Here is a 23055-nt window from a genome sequence, read left to right as displayed (position 1 = left end):
TTCCTGAGTAAACTGGACCTCCATATGCAGAACTATGAAAGAAGACCCATGCCTTACACCTTATAGAAAAACCAACTGAAAATAGTTCAAGGAACAAAATCTAAAACCCAATCTCATCAAATTACTAGAGAACACTGGGGAAACCTGAAAGACACTGGCATAGGCAAAGATTTCTGGGAAAAGACAGCAGAAGCACAAGCAAAAGCAGCAGAAGCAGAAACAGAGAAACGTGATTCCATCAAACTGAGAAGCTTCTGCGCTGCAAAAGAAACACTCAGCAAAGTGAGGAGACAACAGAATGAATGGGAGATAACTGTCTGCAAACAAGAAACTGATAAAAGATTAGTATCTACAATCGACAAAGAGCTCAACAATAAAAAATATATAGTTAAGAAATGGGCGTAGAACTTGAACAGGCATGTTTCAAGAAAGGAAATCCATATGGCCAACAGACACATGAAAAAATGCTCAGGATCACTAGCCATCAAGGAAATGCAAATCAAAATGGCAATGAGGTTTCACCGCACCACAGTCAGAATGGCTCTCATACAGAAATCAACAACGATAAATGCTGCTGAGGAAGTGGGGAATACAGTACTCTGATCCACTCACTTTTGGTGGGAATGTAGACTGGTAAAGCCATTGCAGAAGACAGTATGGAGATACCTCAGAAAGCTGAAAATAAATCTACCGTTTACTATGAAATTTATCGGCAATCCCTGTTCTGGTGATTTACCCCTAGGAAATTATATCAGTAGATTTGAAAGAGTTATCTGTACCTTCATGTTCACTGCAGCTCAGTGCATAATAGCTGGGTTGTGGAATTAAACCTGATGTCCATGAACTGATGACTGGATAAGGAAATTATGGCATATATACACTATGGAATACCACCCATTGGGGAACACGGAAATGTTGTCTTTAGCAACAAAATGGATGTAACTTTAACCCAGTATATTCAGTGAAATAAGCCAGTCCCAAAAGGACAAAATAACGTATTTTTTCCCTGATTTGTGGTAACTAATAAAGTACCTAAATGTAATGTGTGGGAGAGAAAATGAAATTCTGAGATAAAATTGTTTCTTATAGTTCTAGTCTCACTTTCAAGAACAGTGTTTTGTTCTTCATACTCCATGTTGAACACTGTTACTTAATCATATGAATATATAGTTAACTGAAAACAGATAATTCGAAGAATTAAGGGTGGGAACAAGAGAAGGAGGAAGAAAAAGGCTGGTGTGTAGGCTTGAGAGATGCTAGCATGGGAAGAAGTATCAGTATGTTTTGAATCTATATATAAGAAATACATGATATTTACATACCTGATATAAAATGTTAAAAAGTAGATAATTTTCTAACCAGACTAACAAAAAAGATAAAAACACCAGTCAATAAAATTACAGACAAAAAACAGACATTATAAACAACATCACTGAAACTCAAGGTTTCAAAGAAATTGCTATTCAGTACTGTATATTAATAAACTGGAAAACTAGGAGGAAATGGAGAAATCCCTGGATAACAAATACACATAACCTACTAAGATTAATTCCAGAAGACACAGACATCCTAAAAAGACTCATAAAAATCAATGAAAACTAAAACACCCACCAGAAATACTGCTAGAACTGATGAAATAACTAAGTTACAGGTTACAAATAAACATACCTTGTAACCCGCAGTCCTGTCCTCCAGCGCAAGCCCAGCCACCCGCTTCTCCGCTTCCCACAGCCGAGCCGCCGCCCGCCCCCACGGCCACTCAGCCTGTGGATCTGAGTGTCTACATTGCTCCGAGGCGCCACAACCCCCCCCACCTCCCGAGGTCCCAGGCCTCTCACTGTTTTTTAAGAAAAACTCACCTTCGCTCCCGCACTCTCCAGGCCAGTACCACTGCCGAAAACGCCGCCGGAAGCCGACAACTCTAGCAGCCGACAACATGCTGCCACCGTCGGCTCTATATCCACCAGACTGACTGCACAAGCGCTATCCATCTAGGACCCGCCTCTTCCTCCCAGCGGCACCGGAAGTGGCCAGGCAGTGTCAAAAAAGTGGGTGACAGCTGTCTTGGCTCCAGGCTTGGATACAGGGCCAGTGTTGATCTCCGGTATGCTGCAGGTAAGAAAGCTTTTCCTATACAAAAAAAAAAAAAAAAAAAAGACTGGATGCAACTGTAAAACGTTACATTTTGTGAAATAAGCCTTTCCAAAAAGATAAATATGTATATTCTCCCTGATCTGTGGTAACAGAGTACCTAAAATGTGATCCTTAGAAGTTATATTGACACTCTGACATACAATGATTTTAAACAACTCTTGCAGATATAATGATGATTTTAAACAAACCATGTCTTGCCTCTTCAGGAACGTTTTTATTTTTTTTTAATTCTTTCAAACTGTTGAATTCTTTACTTAGTGTAGTCTTTATATTGTGAGTATAAAATAATTGAAAATAGATTTTTGCATAAAGTAAGAATGGGAAGAGTGGATGGAGATTAAAGAGGGATGGGAGCTGTGGCGCAGTGGGATCACGCCCTGGCCTGGAACACCGGCATCCCATATGGGCGCCAGTTCGAGACCCAGCTTTTCCTCTTGTGATCCAGCTCTCTGCTATGGCCTGGGAAAGCAGTGGAAGATGTCCCATGTCCTTGTGCCCCTGCACCCGTGCGGGGGACGCAAATGAAGCTCCTGGCTCCTGGCTTCGGATCGGCACGGCTCTGATGTTGTGGCCAATTGGGGAGTGAACCATAAGATGGAAGACCTCTCTCACTCTCTCTGCCTCTTCTCTCTGTAACTCTGACTTTCAAATAAATAAATCTTTAAAAAAAATGAAGAGGGATGGGAGCATGTTTGGGTGGGTGAGTGTGAGGGAGGGAGGGAGGGTAGGGTGGGAATAATTAGTGTTTCTAAATTTGTATATATGAAATACATCAAGTTTGAATATTTTAAATCAAGTTTCCAGGTAAAAAGAGAGATAAAATTTTTAATAATTTATTATGAGTGAGATAGCAAGAGATAGTTCTCATCTACTAAGTCACTCCCCAAATGCCCACATATGGGACTAAAGCTGAGAAGTGGGATCTGGATCCATGTCTCCCACATGGTTGACAGGAACTAATGCCTTGAGCCACTCTCCAGGATATACAATATGGTAGGCCATAAGTCTCAGCAAATTCAACAAATATCGAAATCATACCATGCATATTCCATGACCACATGGAATGAAGGGGCAAATGACCACACCAAGAACCTCAAGAACATATACAACCACATGGAGACTGAACATGCTCCTGAATGAACCGTGAGTCATACAAAAAATAAAAAAAATTATGGAAACGAATAAAGATGACAGTATAACATATCAAAACTTATGGGAAACTGCGAAAGAGTATTAAATGGAAAGTTTAGAGAAATTGATCCCTAGACCAAGAAATTGGAAAGGCATCAAATAAGAGCCACCAATGTAGTGCCCTTGAAAAACAAATGAAACCAAACACAAAATTAGGAAGAGGAAAGAGATAATTAAAATTAGAGAATAAACAAAATTGAAAACAAAAAAGAATATAAAAATCAGTGAAATGAAGAACTTGCTTAAAATATTTATACACTCTTGGGCCAACTATCCTTAAAAAAAAAAAAAAAAGAAGAAGACCCCGATCAGTAAAGTCAGAGATCAAAAATGAAAGGTAACAATAGCTACCACAGATGATAAAAAGATTTATCTATCAAGAGTTAATACAAAGGACTGTATGCCAACCAATTAAAAGTCTGTCTCTCCTATTCTGTCTATAATTCTGCCGCTCAAATAATAAAACTTTCAAATAAACCATAGGTTTATTTCAATAGATGCAGGGAAAGCATCTGACAAAATACAACATCCTTTCATAATGAAAACCTTAAGCAAACTGAGTATAGTAAGAACATTCCTCACCACCGTCAAGGCAATTTATGACAAACCTATAGACAGCATCTTATGAATGGGGAAATGTTGGAAGCATTCCCATGAAGAGCTGGAATCAGACAAGGATGCCAACTTGTGCCCTTGCTATTCAATATAGACCTGGAAGTTTCAGTCAGAGCTATTAGGCAAGAAAAAGAAACCAAAGGATACAAACTGGTAAGGAGGAAGTCAAATTACCCCTACTTGCAGATGACAGGATTCTATACAGAGGGGAAATAAAAGTCTCCACTAAGAGACTACTGGAATTCATAAAAGAGTTTGGTGAAGTGGCAGGATATAAAATTAACAAAAGAAATCAACAGTCTATATATAAAAAGCCATGGCTGGGAAAGAGCTTCTAAGAGCAATCCAATTCACAATTGTTACAAAAAAATTAAATACCATGGAATAAATTTAACCAAGAATTCCAAAGATGTCTATAATGAAAATTATAAAATATTAGTGAAAGAAACAGAAGACACAGAAATTGGAAAAAATCTTTAATGTTCAAGGATTAAAATAATCAATATAATCAAAATGTCAGTAGTACCAAAAGCAATTTACTGATTCATGTGATCCCAATCAAAATGCCAGTTACATTCTTCTCAGATCTAGGGAAAAAAAGATGCTAAAATTCAAATGGAAACACAAGAGACCCAGAATAGCTAATGGAATCTTGTATGTGAAAAGCAAAGCCAGAAGCATCACAATACCAGAATTCAAGACATATTTCAGAACAGTTACAATCAAAACAGCCTGATACTGGCAAAAACTACACATGTAGACCAATGGAACACAACAGAAACTCCAAAACTCAATCCACACTTTTACTAATAATTTATCTTTGACAAAGGATCTAAAATCTAACCCTGTGACAAGGTGAATCTCTTCAAAAAATGGTGCACAAAAAGAAAATAGAAACCTACCTTATTCTAATACAAAAATAAACTCAAAAAGGATCAAGGACCTAAATGTACAACCTAAGACCTTCAAATTCTTAGAGAACATTGTGGAAATGATGCAAGACATTGCCATGTTCAGACTTCTTAGAACCCAGAAGCACAGGCAATAAAAGCAAAAACATACAAATGGGATTACATCAAGCTGAGAAGCATTTGCACTGTAAACAAAAACTCAGAAAAGTTCACTTTGCAACCGACAGAATGGGAGAAAATCTTTGCAAACTATGTAACTGATAAAGTATTAATATCCAGGATGTATAAAGTGCTCAAAAAACTCAACAACAACAAAACAAACAATGCAGTTAAGAATGGGCAACAGACTTGAACAGACATTCTTCAAGAAAGGAAATTCAAATGGACAACAGACACATGAAAAAATGCTCAGGATCACTAGCCATTAGGGAAATGCAAAGCGAAACCACAATGAAGTTTCACCTCACCACAGACAGAATGGTTTGCATACAGAAATCAACAAACAACAAATGCTGGAAAGGATGTGGCAAAACAGTACCTAGGGGCCAGTGCCATGGTGCACCAGGTGAATCCTCCTCCTGCGGTGCTGGCTTCCCATATGGGCACCAGGTTCTAGCCCTCGTTGCTCCTCTCCCAGTCCAGCTCTCTGCTGTGGCCCAGAAAAGCAGTGAAGGATGGCCCAAATGCTTGGGACCCTGCACCTGTATGGGAGACCAGGAAGATGCACCTGGCTCCTGGCTTTGGATCAGTGTAGCTCCAGCCATTGTGGCCATTTGGGGGTGAACCCCTGGATGGAACACTTTTCTCTGTCTGTAACACTTCCTGTCAACTATTAATATAATTATAATATATTAATAATATTAATAATAATATTATTATAAAACAGTACCCTAATCCACTGGGAATGTAATCTGGTGAAGTAATTGTGGAAGACAGTATGGAGACACCTCAAAGAGCTGAAAATAGATGAACCATAGGAACCAGCAGTGCCACTCATGGGAATTTACCTAAAAAAATTGAAATCAGCAGATGAAAGAGTTATCTGTGACCACATGTTTATGGCAGCCCAATTCACAACATCCTCGATATGGAATTCACCTAGATGTCTATCAAATGATAACTAGATAAAGAAATTATGGAGACCGGCACTGTGGCAAGGTGGAATAATCTCCTACCTGCTGCACCAGCATCCCATAGTGGAGCCAGTTCAAAGCCTGGCTGTTCCTGACGAAGGCCTAGGAAAACAGTGGAAGATGGCCCAGGTCCTTCAGCCCCTGCACAGTGTGGGAGACCCAGAAGAAGATCCTGGCTCCTGGCTTCACATCAACCCAGATATAGCCATTGCATCCATTTAGGGAGTGAACCAGAACGAAGACCTCTTATTCTCTGTCTCTCCTTCTCTCAACTCTGCCTCTCAAATAAATAATTCTGGAAAAAAAGTAATGGTGGTATATATACATTATGGAATACTATTCAGCAAGAAAAAATGGAATGCTGTCTTTTGCAATAAAATGGATACAACTGAAAACAACCATTATACTTAGTGAAATAAGCCAGTCGCAAAAAGACAAATATCATATGTTGTCCCTGATCTGTGGTAACTAATATAGTACTTAACATGTAATAATGTGTAGGAGTAAAATGAGTATTTTGAGATATGATGCTTTTTTTACAAGCCTTGTCTCATGTTGAGGAACAATTTATTTTCTTCATACTATTTGTTGAACTTTCTACTTAATGAACAGTGAATATTATGAGTATAAAGTTACCTGAAAATATTTTTCTATTAGAATTAACAGTGAAAACAGGAGAGGGAAGAGGAAGAAGTATGGGCTAGAGGAAGTGTTGGGTGCGAGGAATCAATATGTTCCTGAATATGTATATGGCAAGTACATGAAAATTGTTTACCTCACATAAAATTTTTAAAAAATAGATAAGTCTCTGGGCAAGTGCTGTGGCTCATTATTCTAATCCTCTGCCTGTGGTGCCAGCACACCGGGTTCTAGTCCCAGTCGGGGTGGCGGATTCTGTCCAAGTTGCTCCTCTTCCAGTCCAGCTCTCTGCTGTGGCCCGGGAAGGCAGTGGAGGATGGCCCAAGTACTTGGGCCCTGCACTGGCATGGGAGACCAGGAGAAGCACCTGGCTCCTGGCTTTGGATCAGCGTGGTGCGCTGGCCGCAGCGGCCATTGGGGGTTGAACCAATGGAAAAGGACGACCTTTCTCCCTCCTCTCTCTCTCTCTCTGTCCACTCTGCCTGTCAAAAAAATAGATAATCCTCTAACAAGACTGACAAAGAAAAAGAGAGAAAAAACTCAAAAAATAAGATTAGATGAAAAAGCAGACATTATAACCAACACTACTGAAACACAAGGCTTCAAAAGAAACTGCCATTCAATATTATATGCAAATAAACTGGAAAACCTCAGAAAAATGGAGAAGTTTGTCAATACAAATAAGTTACCAAATTTAATCCAGAAAATAAAGACAATCTAACAGACTCATAAAAATAGTGGGATTGTAGCAGTAAGCAAAATTCTTCCATCAATGTAACATCCAGGACTTGATGTCTTTATTATCCAATTCTACAAAACTTTAAAGACAAACTCCAACAATATTCAAACTATTTGAAAACACTGCCAAACACTTTTTAGGAGGCCAACGTCATTTTGATGCCAAAAACGAACAAAGAAACAAAATGGAAAGACTACAGGCCTATTTCCTTGAAGAACATAGATGCAAAGATTCTCAACAAAGTACTGTTGTGGAGTTTCTTGATCTCTTTGTAAATTCTGGGTATGAATCCTTTATCTGTAGCATAGCTTGCAAATATTTTTTCCCATTCTGTCAGTTGCCTCTTCACTCTCCTGACTGTTGCTTTTGCAGTACAGAAACTTCTCAATTTGATGCAATCCCAATTGTTAATTTTGGCTTCGACTGCCTGCACCTCCAGGGTCTTTTCAAGAAAGTCCTTGCCGGTGCCAAAATCTTGTGGGGTTTCTCCAATGTTCTCTAATAATTTGATGGTGTCGGGTCATAGATTTAGGTCTTTAATCCATGTTGAGTGGATATTGTGTAAGGTGTAAGGTAGGAGTCTTGCTTCATGATTCTGCATGTGGAAATCCAGTTTTCCTAGCACTATTTATTGAATAGACTGTCCTTGATCCAGGAATTGGTTTTAGATCCTTGATCAAATATAAGCTGGCTGTAGATGTTTGGTTTGATTTCTGGTGTTTCTATTCTGTTCCATTGGTCTATCCATCTATTTCTGTACCAGTACCATGCTGTTTTGATTACAGCTGCCCTGCAATATGTCCTGAAATCTGGTACTGTGATGCCTCCAGCTTTGTTTCTTATTTATTTATTTATTTATTTATATATTTTTTGACAGGCAGAGTGGAGAGTGAGAGAGGGAGACAGAGAGAAAGGTCTTCCTTTGCCATTGGATCACCCTCCAATGGCCGCCGCGGCGGACTCTCTGCAGCCGGTGCACCACGCTGATCCGATGGCAGTAGCCAGGTGCTTATCCTGGTCTCCCATGGGGTGCAGGGCCCAAGCACTTGGGCCATCCTCCACTGCACTCCCGGGCCACAGCAGAGAGCTATCCTGGAAGAGGGGCAACCAGGAAAGAATCCAGCACCCCGACCAGGACTAGAACCCGGTGTGCCGGCGCCACAAGGCGGAGGATTAGCCTGTTGAGCCACAGCGCCAGCCCCAGCTCTGTTTTCATTGTACAAAATTGCTTTAGCTATTCGAGTTCTCCTGCGTATCCATATGAATTTCAGCATAATTTTTCTAGATCTGAGAAGAATGTCCTTGGTATCTTGATACAAACAACCCACTTAAGAGATGGGCCAAGGACCTCAATAGACATTTTTCAAAAGAGGAAATCCAAATGGCCAACAGGCACATGAAAAAATGTTCACAATCACTAGCAATTAGGGAAATGCAAATCAAAACCACAATGAGGTTTCACTTCACCCTGGTGAGAATGGCTCAGCTTCAGAAATCTACCAACAACAGATGCTGGCGAGGATGTGGGGAAAAAGGGACACTAACCCACTGTTGGTGGGAATGCAAACTGGTCAGGCACTATGGAAGCCACTCTGGAGATTTCTCAGAAACCTGAATAGAACCCTACCATTCAACCCAGCCATCCCACTCCTTGGAATTTACCCAAAGGAAATTACACTGGCAAACAAAAAGGCTGTCTGCACCTTAATGTTTATTGCAGCTCAATTCACAATAGCTAAGACCTGGAATCAACCTAAATGCCCATCAACAGTAGACTGGATAAAGAAATTATAGGATATGTACTCTGTAGAACACTATGCAGCAGTAAAAAAAAAAAAAAAAAAAAAAAAAAAAAAAAAAAAAAAAAACAATGAAATCCGGTCATTTGCAACAAAATGGTGGAATCTGGAACACATCATGCTGAGTGAATCAAGCCAGTCCCAAAGGGAGAAATATCATATGTTCTCCCTGATCAGTGACAAGTAACCGAGCACCAAAAAGGAAACCTGTTGAAGTGAAATGGATACTATGAGAAACGGTGACTTGGTCAGCCCTTGCCCTGACTGTTGATGAACAACTTAATACTTTACCCCTCTTAGTATTTTTTTGTTCTACTTAATACTATTGGTTGAATTCTGTAATTAATACACAGTTTTTCTTAAGTGTTGAAACTTAACTGAAAAGTGATGGCTGTTAAATATAATAGTGGGAATAAGAGAGGGAAGAGATGTGCAATTCTGGACATGCTCAAGCTGACTTGCCCCAAATGGTAGAGTTAGAGACATACCAGGGGATTCCAATTCAATCCCATCAAGGTGGCATATACCAATGCATGTCACTAGTCCAAGTGATCAATTTCTGTTCACAGTTGATCATAAGGATAGGATTGAGAGTCAAAGGGATCACATAAACAGGACTAGTGTCTGAAAATACTAATCAATAGAATAAAAAAGGGAGAGAACAATCCAACATGGGAAGCGGGATACACAGCAGACTCATAGAATGGCGGATGTCCTAAACAGCATTCTGGCCTCAGAATCAGCCCTTAAGGCATTCAGATCCAGCTGAAAAGCACGTGAGAGTATTTCAGGCATGGAAATCCAAGACACTCTGTCAAAAAAAAAAAATGACCTAAAGGAAAGATCTCTGTGAGTGAGATCCCAGTGGAAAGAACAGGTCATCAAAGAAGGAGGTACCTTTCTCTGAAGGGAGGAGAGAATTTCTACTTTGACTATGAACTTGTCTCAATATGATCAGAGGCGGGAAACTCAAAAGGCTTCTATAGCCTTGGCAACTCATGATAAGAGCCTAGGGTGATTACTGATGCCATAAACGAGAGTGTCAATTTGTTAAGTCAGTAACGGGAGTCACTGTGCACTTACTTCTCATGTAGGATCTCTGTCCTTAATGTGCTGTACATAGTGATTTAATGCTATAACTAGTATTCGAACAGTATTTTTCAGTTGGGGTTTCTATGTGGGTGCAAACTGTTGCAATCTTTACTTAATATATACTATATATATATATATATATATATATATAAAGAGAAATGAAAATGAATATAGATGTGAATGGAAGGGGAAAGGGAGCAGGAAAGGGGAGGGTTGCAGGTGGGAGGGAAGTTATGGGGGGAAAGCCATTGTAATCCATAAACTGTACTTTGGAAATTTATATTCATTAAATAAAAGTTTAAAGAGTACTAAATAAACAATTCAAAGCCTCAAAAAGCTCATACATATGCCGGCGCCGCGGCTCACTAGGCTAATCCTCCACCTAGCGGCGACAGCACACCGGGTTCTAGTCCCGGTCGGGGTGCTGGATTCTGTCCTGGTTGCCCCTCTTCTAGGCCAGCTCTCTGCTGTGGCCAGGGAGTGCAGTGAAGGATGGCCCAGGTGCTTGGGCCCTGCACCCCATGGGAGACCAGGAAAAGCACCTGGCTCCTGGCTCCTGCCATCGGATCAGCGTGGTGCGCTGGCCGCAGCGCGCCGGCCGCAGCGGCCATTGGAGGGTGAACCAATGGCAAAGGAAGACCTTTCTCTCTGTGTCTCTCTCTCACTGTCCACTCTGCCTGTCAAAAAAAAAAAAAAAGCTCATACATAACTATCAATCGGAATTGATCCCAGAAATGCCATGCTGGTTCCATTTTGCAAAACAATCAACATCATAAATTAATCAACATAATGAAAGAATAGAAACCATACTCAAATTAGATGCAGAGAAAGCATTTGGTATGATTTATTACCCTTTTATGGTACAAAAAAAATCCCTCCACAAATTAGGCATAGCAGGAACATGCCTCAAAATCATAAAGGTGATATTTGACAAACCAACTGCCAATATTATGCTGAATGAGGAAAAGATGAAAGCATTTTGTCAAAATCTGTGACAACACAAGGATGTCCACTTTCACCACTCTGATCGAATAAAGTACTGTAAATTTTCACAAGAGCAATTAGAGAGGAGAACAAAATAAAAGGCACTAAAATTGGAAAAGAGCAAGTCAAATAATTAATGTTTGCAGGTGACATGATGTTGCTCCTGGAAGAACACAAACATTACATTAAAATGCTGCTTGAACTGATAAACCAATTCAGCAAAGTTTAAAGGTAGAAATAAACATACCAAAAAAGCTGCTTTTTTACATATTAATGATGGCCTCACTGACAGAGAAATCAACAAAAAATCCAATTTACAATAACCACAAAAATTAGTATATTGAGGAATAAATTTAATGAAATGAGTGAAAGATCTCTATAATGAAAATTCTCAAACACCGACCAAAGAAACCATCAAGGACACAAAAAATGGAAAGGTACTCCTGCTTGTGGATTGGAAGAATCTATATCTTTTAAAAAAACTATTTCACGTAAATAAATCTACAGAATACCAATGACATTCTTTACAGAATTAGAGAAACAACCCTCAAATTCATAAGGAACCACAGAAGATCCAGAATCTCTAAGGTGATCCTGAGGAAATAAAAATCAAGCTGGAGACATCACAATACCTGACTTCACAACATATTAAAAAGCTACACTAATTAAAACATCATGTGACTGGCAATAAAAAAACCGAGACACAGACCAGTGGAGCAAAACAGAGAATCCCAAAGTTAATCTAAATACTTACTGCCACCTGATTTTTGACAAAAGGGTTCAGACCATTCATTGGTGTAACGATAATCTCTTCAACAAATGGTGCTGGCAAAGCTTGATGTATTTACATAGAAGAACGGAATTGTATCCATATCTCTCATCATTATAAAAATCAAGTCAGATGCTTCAGCCATGCACTTCTCAGAAGACGGTTCTTACAAGTATGGTCAAAAACAGTGAGGTCAGGTGCCAGTGCTGTGGTGTAGTGTGTAGGGCAGCCAGCAGCACTGGAATCCATTGTGGGGACCAGTGCCTGCCCTGGATGCTCCACTTCTGATCCAGCTCCCTTTTAGAGGCCTGGGGAACGGCTGTTGAGGATGGGTTGATTGTTTGGGCCTCTGTCACCCTGTGGGGAGACAAGGTGGGGCCACTGGCTCTTGGCTTCTTATAACCAGTATAGATAAAAGATTTCTTTCTCTCCCTCCCTCTCTGTAACTCTGACTTTCAAATAAACAAATAAATCCCCCAAACAAACCAAAAAATCTGTAGTGGTTTCTCATTAAGGGCAGTCCACCTGGGGTAGATTAACCATTCAATCAGATGTGTGTGAGATTCCCCATTCCCCAGTTTGCAATGAACATTTTCTCTTGGACTGCTGCTGAGCTGTCCTAGGTTTTCCAGGGCATGGCAGGCAAATTATTTCCTTGAGAACCCCCCAATGTTGTTACCCTGTTATCTTTCCTCCTAGCTTGGACATTTTCTCCAGGGAATTCTCATCTGATTTTTTTGCCTGGAGAGTCGAAGTCTGACTATTCAAATTCTTAAAATCTGAGAGAAAATAACGTCCCAGTATTCAGTGAATAATTTTCACTGGATCTCTTTTCAGCACAGGATCTTTTTCTCAACTCTACCTATAGGACCCTCTGAAGGGAATGAAACCTGGGCTACAGCCTGGATGGGCAGGGCAGAGGCTACCCAGTGCACTGTGAGGACGCTCATTAAACACTCTTTTACCCTCAACTTCATGCCCACCTCAGCAGCCTGAGGCTTGGGGGGTTTGCATTGCGTTACTGAGGCCATTTCTCAACTTTCCCCACTGCAGGCTCACAGCTTATGTCTATGTTTTCACCTGCTCATCTGCTTTCTTCTTTCCAGAGTTTTGCTGCTGTTGTTTTCTCTCTCATTCTTTGTGCTCCTGAGTGTTCAAGCCTTCTTCAAAATGATTATAACTGATAAACAGCATTTAGGATGGAGCAGAGATGTTTGTGCATTTGTTCAGAATTTAAGATTTTAACTGAAATTCTGTTTTATCCTTTATATTTCAACCTTTAGTCCATTTGGAAATATGAATTCATACTATGAAGAAAACTGTCTTAATTTTCAAAGGTTAGATATTCTCCCCCAGTGCCTTCTATCGGATAACTTACTTTTACCTACAGATTATTAATATATTTATATAATCTTTAATATTATAGACTATGTTTTCTTTGGCCCCTAATTCTCTGCAGAGCCCCAGGAAACTCATCCCCCAACATCCTATCCATCCCTGTCTCCACTGTCTCCAACTCTACTGAAGCCCACCAGGACCCTACATTTCTCCGCATGCCTGTGGGGCTACCCACATGACCCTCTCTGCCATGGTTATGAAGTTCACATCTCTGCCTGGGCTGCCCAACCCTAGGGAATGGGGTGTCCCTTCCCCTCCCCTTGGGCACCCAGGCCATGGCCACCACTGGGGCAGCCACAACTGCTCACCAGTTTCTCCTCTCCAGGAAGAAGGCCCAGCTGGGGTTGAGCAGGAAGCCGTGCAGTCTCCAGAAATAAATAACCTGTAGTCTATGCAGATGATGGAATATTGCTCTGTGTTAAGAGATGAGTGATCATACCATGAAAAGCTTGCATAGGAGAACCAGGAATGTATATTCCTAAGTAAAAGAAACCTATTTTTGTGATTTCAACTATAGGACAGTCTAGAACAGACTTAACTATGGAGACAGTAAAAGGATCAGTGGTTGCCTAGGACAAGAATTTTAAGGCAGAGAAAATAACTCTGCATTAAATTATGATTGATATGTGTTGTTGTACATTTTTCAAAGCCTGTAGGATATATCACACCAAGAGTGAATCTGAGTAAACTGTGGACTACGGGTCATAGTGATGTGTCAATGTAGGCTAATTAATGAGAATAAACATACCGTCCAGTGGGGGATGTTGATATAGGTGAAATGGGGGGGGCAGAAGAGGAAAATCTCTGTATCTCCACTTAATATTTTTCTGTAAACCTAAAACTGTTCCAAAAATAAAGTTTATTTTTTAAAATGAAACATTCACAGAAGCATAAAAAATCAAACACCTAGAAATAAATCTGATAAAAGTCCAAGATCCCTTTGTGAAAATCATGAAGCATTACTGAGAGAAATAAAACATGAATTATTTAAGTAGAAAGATATAACATGATTATTGATTGTATACTTTATGTTATAATGATCTCAATTCTCTTTCAGCTACTGTTCTATAGCAAAGATGTGATTCTAAATTTTATATGGAAACCCAAAAGCTTAAGAATGGCCAAAGTAAACTTTTGAAGAAGAAGATGAGAGGACTTGCTCCCCAGGACATACAGACACATTAGTTCTGGTAATTAGGACAATCTGATAATGGGCAAGTTAAACAGTGGAAGGGAACTGATGATTCCAAAGCTAACTCACACAGAATGGGTTTGATGTATTGTAAGGATGGTACTTTAAAATAAGAGAAAGAGGACTGTCTTTCCCATAAGCAGAAGTGGGGCAAGTGGGACTCATGTGCAAAAAAATATTAAAACTTGACTGCTACGTTTAGTTTCACAAGATTCAGAACTAAATGCAAAAGGCAAAACACTAAAAAAGGGAAGGCAACATAAGGTGATATCTTCTTGTTCTCAGGGTAAGGAAATATCCTTAAATTATGACACACAAAATACAAATCATGTCCTAAACAGCACTCTGGCCTCAGAATCAGCCCTTAAGGCATTCGGATCTGGCTAAAAAGCCCATGAGAGTATTTTTGGTATGGAAAGGCAAGACAGTCTTGCAAAAAAAAATGACCAAATGAAAGATCTCTGTGAGTGAGATCCCAGTGGAAAGAATGGGCCATCAAAGAAGGAGGTACCTTTCTCTGAAGGGAGACTAGAACTTCCACTTTGACTGTGGCCTTGTGTAAATCAGATTGGAGTTGGCGAACTCAAGAGGCTTCCATAGCCTTGGCAACTCATGACTAGAGCCTCAGGTGATAACGGATGCCATAAATAAGAGTGTCAATTGTTAGATCAACAACAGGAGTCACTGTGCACTTACTCCCCATGTAGGATCTATGTCCTTAATGTGTTGTACTCTGTGTGTGAATTAATGGTATAACTAGTACTCAAACAGTACTTTATACTTTGTGTTTCTGTGTGGGTGCAAACTGTTGAAATCTTTACTTAGTATATACTAGATTGATCTTCTGTATATAAAGATAATTCAATGAATCTTGATGCGAATGGGATGGGAGAAGGAGCAGGAGATGGGATGGTTGCGGGTGGGAGGGAGGTTATGTGGGGGAAAAGCCGCTATAATCCAAAAGTTGTACTTTGGAAATTTATATTAATTACATAAAAGTTAAAAAAATACAAATCATAAAAGAAAACATTTAAAAGTTGGGCCCTATCAAAAGTAAGAGCCTCTGCTCATCTGGAGACAGCATGAAGAGAATGAAAAGGCAGTCTCTTCATTAGTATATAGAAAGAACCAGTATAAATGAGAAAAAGGCAGAGCTTCACCAAGTGGCCAATAGTTTTGATGAAGCAGGTAATTCACAAAGGAGAATATCCAAATAGCCATGAGTACATGGAAATATACTGACTTCATTAATAACTAGGAAAATGCAAGTTGAAGCACCAGGAGCTATCATTACTATAGCCATCAGGATGACAAAAATGAAACTGACTGACAATATCAAGCTTGGCAGGTGATCAGGAGCTAAGGGACTTCTCAGGGATTGTTGAAGGCACACTGGGGTGCCCTCGTTGGAAAAGAGTTTGTCCTGATGCACAGAAGTTCAAAGACACATGAGCTCTATGAGCCACCACTTACAAACAGAGGCACAAATGCCCTCAAAGTCACAGGACCTGGTTGGTGTGCTTCCCCGGATTCCTCTGGAGATCACCAAGGCCCTAGACCTTGATTTAATAGTAATGAATGAGGACGTACGGAGTGCTGGGGTCTGCTCTCCTAAGAGGAGACATTTGGGCTCAGTCTGGGAGGAACAAGACCTGAAGATGACTCCATCTTCCTTCTGTCCTCTGGTCTGTCAGCCCATGGTGAGGTCCGCCCTGCACTTTGTGCTAAAATCCCACCGCTCTGGCTTTTTCAGACATTCTTCCTTGATGCAAAACAAAGTGTACTAGTCTGAGACCTGCCCTTCAGAAGGGAGTTAGTGGTTCAGGAGGCCTTCGGTCTGGTTTTGTTAGAATGTTAAATGGAGCTCCTTCTTTTTCCCTTCCTGCACTCCCGCCAGCAGCATGGCAGTGTGGGCTCAGTGGTTTCTGAGTGCCCTTAGCTGGTGTCCTTGCACTGCCAGCAGGACAAGGATGTCATCGTCCACCAACCACGAATTAAATCGAGGTGTCTCTCCTTGGGGCAGGGCAGAATGCATATCTCCCCAAGGACAGTGAGGGGGCTTCTGGAGGCCTCCCATTAGCATTATTCCTGGCCTCTAGGCAGTGATATAGAATGATTTCAAACCACGGTTCACTGCTTTTACCTTAGCAACCAGACTGAAGCAGAATCCATGAATGCCCTCCGCAGTGACAAGCTTGATTTATCCTCCTGGGTAGCAACTATTTCCCCATACAAAGAAGGGCTCCATATACATTTATTATCCATTGACATATACTGTGACATCACTGTGGGCCCAAGACAGAGGATTTGTGGAGGAAATAATAAATAAGTAAATGAGGACACGATCAGTCTGCAGCCCAGCTGTACTGAGGCCCCTCTGAGACAGTGGAGTGGACCTCCACTCACCGCAGGAGGTTGTAAATTCCTGGCAGAAGGAAGTCTTGGCTTCCGTGTTCTGCGTTTGTTTCCAGGCAAAGAAATGGCCCATATTTCACTTTGTTTTCTCATTTATTTATGTGCTCAGTTATTTACTGTCTGCCATTCCACTAGACTGAGTTTCCAGGCATCATGTGTATTGCATACAGGTATTGTCCCCATGCCCTAGTATAGCCATGGACACGTGGAGGGCCAGGGGATTTTTGTTGAGTGGATCTACAATTTTAAGCTCTGTCTGGAGCAGGATCACTACATGCTACTCCTATTCTACTCTCATGGAACTCCATCCCATCCTTGGGTGGCCCTGCAAAACTTCCCACAAGAAGGTGTCTTGAGTGTGCAAATCTCCATGGAAAATTTGGGACAAAACAGAAGAATGCCATGCAAGTTGATCGGATAGTTTAGGCAGCCAGAGAGTTAGTGTTTCATGGATACAACAGTCTCCTTGCCTCCCCCTCATCCCAGAGATTATCCCTAACACCCCCACCCCATTAGAACCTCTGGCAACTCCAGATCTTGCTGTCACTTTTCCCTTTCCATCTCTCCTCCTTTTCTCAACTCTTCTTTATGCTTTTAGGAAGAATAACTCAACTCTTTTAAGTTCAAGTTCCTACCTGAACTCAAAAGCTCACCCTTGCCCACTCAAACACCATCAGTGCATCAGCCAAATTAAAGAACTCTGTCTCTTAGCAAACCCAGAAGGTCAGAGACAGATCAGTGTTCTCTTCTGGCAGTACTCCCCTTATTCACAACCAAGAATTTCACCTGCTTCTCAGTCTGTTATTTTACCTCTCTGCTTTTCCACGAAGTTAAAACAAACACCAAGTATCCCTCCTGTTCTCCAACATGTTCCTTTCCTTTCTTCCATTCTTTTCTTCCTTTCTGTCTTGTCTTCTTCTCCTTCCTTCCTTCTTTTCTTCCACCTTTCTTAATTAATTCCTCCCTTCCCTCCTTCCTTCCTTTTTACCTGAGAGGGGGAGGGGAGGCAGTAGGGGAGGAAGTGAGGGAAGGAGGAAGGGAGGGAGGGAGAGTGAGAGAAAGAGGGAGGGAGGGAGGGAGGGAGGTAGGGAGGGAGGGAGAGAAACTTGCTCATCTGCTGAATCACTCCCTAAATGCCAGCAATGGCCAGATTTGATCAGAGGCCAATGCTGGGAACATGGAATACATTCCACATCTCCTATGCAAGTGGCAGCAACCCAATTACTTGAGCCATCCTTTATTACCTCTCAGGGTCTCCAACAGCAGGAAGCTGGAGTCAGCTGGAGCCAGGAACCAAACCCAGGAACTCCAGCACGGGATGCAGACATCTTAACTGGCTTCTTTTTTTTTTATATTTAGTAAGCCTACTTTATTTACATAATACATATTTTTGCCATGCAGCTTAATAAATTACACTCAATGTAATGACAGACAAACACTACCTGGCTATTTGAAAATGGCTTTATATAGAAAGATAACTGTACTTAAATGAGTTAATTACAACCCTATAAATTACTGTAGACAATATAAAACAGGCATAGTAATTTTAAAACATAAAGTCTGTAGGTAAAGAACTTTTACAGTTTACACATAGGTAAAATTAACACCAGTTGTTTTTGAGCACTGAAGCTGGATAGCATACTTTTAATCTTATTTTGATAACTATAAAAACAAAATAAATATACAAGGCTCAGATTTGTATGCAAGTTTTAAATGTTCTTTAATGTTAACAATATCGTAAAAATTTTAACAGTAGTGCTGTGCACACAGTAGGTGGTCAATAAAGGTGGATATACAGAAGTGCTTATAGTTTGACAGCAATCGACTCCTTCATTCCCTACTTTATAATAAATATAACATAGAAAAGATAAAAATGAGAGAAGGCCCTCTTCCAAATTCTAGCCTTTTCATAAACAGTTGAAATGTTTACATGGCATAATTCTCTCTACGGTGAGACAGTATATCTTTTAATCAAAGAAAGGTGTTAAAAATACAGTATATGCATTAATTCATATGGCAAGCATTAAATCAATACACTAAAACAAAAATATGAATTTAAAATTGAAAAAATTAATTTCTTTTTAATTTGGAGAAGATTTTATAATAAAAAATGGTTCCATACATAAAATAACTGGACTTCCACTTTATTTTTAACTTGATTGTTAACTACTCAGTGTATTCTGTTTGACCAAAATGACAAAAATATTAATTTAAAAGTAGGCCAACAAAGCATGCTTTAAAGGAAATATCGCCTACTCTTGTACCACTTAACATATACATCGAATTTGTGGCCTTATGAGGTAAGAGAGCCATTTTCAGAGTAGCATTCTGTCATAAAAAATGGGTATGACAGAAAATGCCCTGACTGAACCTAGCTAGGAAATGCTCCTTGCTGAGCATTGCGGGTGGGGTGGAGGTGAGGGTATGGAATTTGTATTTCAAAAGCACTACACTGGAAAGAAACACAACATTTTACAGATGCATAAACTGAGGTACATTAAAGCAGCTTTCCTAGTATCCGATGTACACAAGGCATTTTGGGAATGAACTTCACCAGGATCAACTTTTTTTTCTGATATTCAATAATTGTGTTCTGAAAGCAGTTCATGCTCATGAAGAAACTTGGATAATATTTTATATTCCAAAAAAAGATGTACATTTTTGTGAATCTGCTTTAAGGGATTTAATTAACGCAGATGAAAATACTACAATACAAGGGGGCAGGGAGCCCTAGTGAGTACATACAAAACAGAGTACGTTTAACACTTCAGGTCCAAGTATCAGTGTTTCTCGGCACTTTGTCAGGGCAATGCATAAAACATGCAGAAGCAGGACCAGAGCACAGGTGAATAGCCACATCACCCAACTGGGCATCGGCATGACTTGTTCTAAGGCCTAAAAGTGCACTTCCAGGTCAAGACGGCCATCTGGGTCCTATGGCCTTGAAATTATTCGCGGCCATATAGCTGGGAACCCCCATCATCAGGAAATTTAGGAATACAAATTCAGAAAAGCAAAAGTTTTTCTGGAATTTCGGAGTCAAATTTTCTGTCTTGCAATTAAATTATTACTGGGAATTAAATAGTATCTGGAATTAAAACTTTTGGTGGCTAAAGACTTCTGTGGTTTTACACCATAGAATCTGTTGCCTAATCACATAGTTACTATCTAATGTGATTCTTATCTGATAGAAAATAACAATGCAAGTTTCTTTTCCTTTTCTCAATACCCCTCTCAACTTGAGAAGAAGTTGCAAGTTTTTGTTCTGGCAAAGTAAAAAAATCCAGTGTTGCTAGAGAGTAGAGAATGTATAACTAAAGGAAATACTATCTTAAGTGCCAGTATCAAACAAAATATGTATTTAATGGCTAGTGATTATGCAAAATCACTGTCCTAACTTACATGAATACTAAGCACAGGCCGTATCAATCTTGCCTTGATTAGGCACTTAAATTTGACAATTTACTGAAAGTATCTTCTATTAAAGTAATCACACAGGATGACTCCATTTTCTAATGGAGATGAGCCCTTCCTAAGGAAACGAAGCTGGTGGTAAGTAAAATAAAATCCTATTTCTGCACTAGTGCCACATTCATTGTTCAGATGTTTCTTATGATTGCCAGCGAAACTTCACTTTCTGTATAAGCAGAAGATTAGTAGTTTTAAGGGTCCATAAAGCAGTTGTTACTACACAGATACCCAAGTTTATTTTTCCAATTTTAAAAAGCATTACTCATGATATATTAAACAAGAGGAAAAAGAAAAACTAATGAGAACCTTAAAAACAGTGGGGTATACAACTCCCCATTATATATTGCTTAACAACTGAATTCACCAGGTGGCCATACCTGAATTCACAAATGTGAAATATAGTCAGGACAAGGCTTGCTATGTCTATACTGCATGACATACACTGTTGACTGATGCCACCAATATAACATCACTACTGCAAGGATATGCCATATTTGGTGGCTTGATCCGAGGTAGTTTAGTTGTCCTGGAAAGTACCGTTCTGGCACTTTGGAAATGTAGAAGAGGAAAGCAAGAAGAGCAATCATATACATCACAAGTACACGGGGTGCAAAGTCCTGTACAATAGGAGCACCGATTCCACCATTGAGCCAAACCCATTGAAGAGTGGGGATCACTCCATATCCCGAAACAGAACAGAAGATGATAGAACGGAGCCTCTGCCATTGCTGTTTGAGGTAATTGGGATGAATCTGCGCAAAGAACACTGCCAGGATCATGGCCAGCACTGTGATCAAGTACACTTGGCGCCAATAATTATTACAATAAAATGCATAAAATACTCCTGAGACATAGCAGCCCAGTACTCCAATAGAAATTCCTGCATAATCTAATGCCATCCATCTTCGACATGTTTTTTCTGATTAATGGCAAGAAAAAGGGTGATAGCCCACAGAGCAAAGCATACAGACCTGGAAGCAGAAAAGACAAATAGAACAAATTACAAAATCTTCTCTGGATGCACTTGCCGAGGGTAACACAGATGTCATATCATAAATTCCCAGGGTGAAGAAGAGAAAGAAACCCAGCAAATGACTCCAGATGTTAACCGTCTCATTAGATAAAATAAACAAACTTTTGATACACAGCCTGGAGGGCAGGTAGGCCCGGTAGCCGTCGGTGATGTAAGGGTTGTCCTTGAGGGACACGGGGATCTGCTCGTAGGTGTAAAGGCGGATGCCGCGGGGCACCAGGACCGGCCAGTACTGGTAGCTGCCCAGCTCGATGTAGTGCGCGCTCTTCAGCAGCTTCTGATGCATCGTCCCGGCTGCCGCCGCTCCAGGCTCCGGAGCTCGCCCAGGCCCCGCCTCCCCAGGGAGGGGGCTTCGCCGCTGGAGCCCCACCCCGGAGCCCGCGGACTCTGCGCCTTAACTGGCTTCTTTACCACTAGGTTTAATGCCTGCTTCCTTTCCAATACTTTTATCTAGAGTAAAAGTGGTTTAAAAGATGACAGATGGAGACCTTGACAAAGATAAATAAAATCCTCTAAAAGTCTGGATCCTGAAGCCTAGGTACATGTAGATGTGGGGAAGGGAAATTCCCCTTTTCTTTGCCTTGGTGGTTAGAGAGGTATGTGAGTTGCCTGTATTTATCACACAAGGGTTTTTATTCTTAGGGAAGAAGAGTTAAAGGAGTCATCATTTTGATTCTTGAATTTTCTACGCCCTTTTATCTGTTAAAGTAAAGCTGACTGCTCAAATATAAACCTTGGAATCTTTGAGACTCAAAACATCATGCTTACTTCCATTCACATTACAGGTTGCAGGGCCTTCCACATGATCATACAGAGGCCCAGGCCCCTTCTAATTTGTGGCTCCTTTGACCTCTTCTTCCTCTCAGCAGCTTACAGATGCAGACAGACTATGAGGGTAGACATCGCTTCCTAACCACCTGGCACTTCACCAAGCCTGTCTGCTTACATTCCATCGGTGAGAAGCAGTCCCACGTCCCATCTACATATAAGGTGGGGGGGATTGAGAAATGCAGCCCTTGGCTGGACCAGGAAAAACAAACCTTTGGTGGTCACCAGGCCATGCTGGTCAAACCTCAGAACCAAATTTCCATCTGGAGATTAGTCCCAGGTAGTTGGCCTCTTTCCCTCCTCCTGGCCTCAAATCTCAAATATTAGGCTGAGGCTTCTACTCTCAATCCCAGAAGGATTCCTCTTCTCCCAAACTTCATCCCTGATGGACACTTTTCTCCCATCTGAAAAGGTCAAATCATACATGAAGGAGGGGATTCTATACTTTGAATTGTTTCTTGGCTTTAGCATTTCTCTTTCTGGGCCAAGCCTGTGTCTCTCTGCTTCTCACTCCTCTTTGTGAGTGCATTGTCAAGTTCTCAGGAGTCCTGAGCACTCAAATAATCTTGATTGTACCTTGATTTAATAGCATAAAGATTCTTATGCTATTAAAAGCATAAAGATTCAGCCAGGGACTACCTTTCCAAGCCGTCTCCACCTATCCACCCACTTGTGACTTGAGGGGCCAAGTG

At 40.6% G+C, this 23055-nt stretch overlaps 1 long non-coding RNA gene and 1 pseudogene across 1 annotated transcript in view; both read right to left on the bottom strand.

The window, feature by feature from the left end:
- LOC103346706 (uncharacterized) overlaps positions 1 to 23055 on the bottom strand; it is a 115368-nt gene that overhangs the window by 81728 nt on the left and 10585 nt on the right. Inside the window, exon 2 of the long non-coding RNA XR_011384383.1 lies at positions 1860 to 2130. This is a non-coding gene — a long non-coding RNA (uncharacterized lncRNA). The remainder of the gene's footprint in view (positions 1 to 1859; positions 2131 to 23055) is intronic.
- LOC100349044 (progestin and adipoQ receptor family member 3 pseudogene) lies at positions 19115 to 21877 on the bottom strand (annotated as a pseudogene).

Source organism: Oryctolagus cuniculus, chromosome 19 (assembly GCF_964237555.1).
Source record: "Oryctolagus cuniculus chromosome 19, mOryCun1.1, whole genome shotgun sequence".
Classification (NCBI taxonomy): domain Eukaryota; kingdom Metazoa; phylum Chordata; class Mammalia; order Lagomorpha; family Leporidae; genus Oryctolagus; species Oryctolagus cuniculus.
The sequence above is the reverse complement of the archived record's forward strand: the minus strand, read 5'-3'. Positions and strand labels throughout refer to the sequence as shown.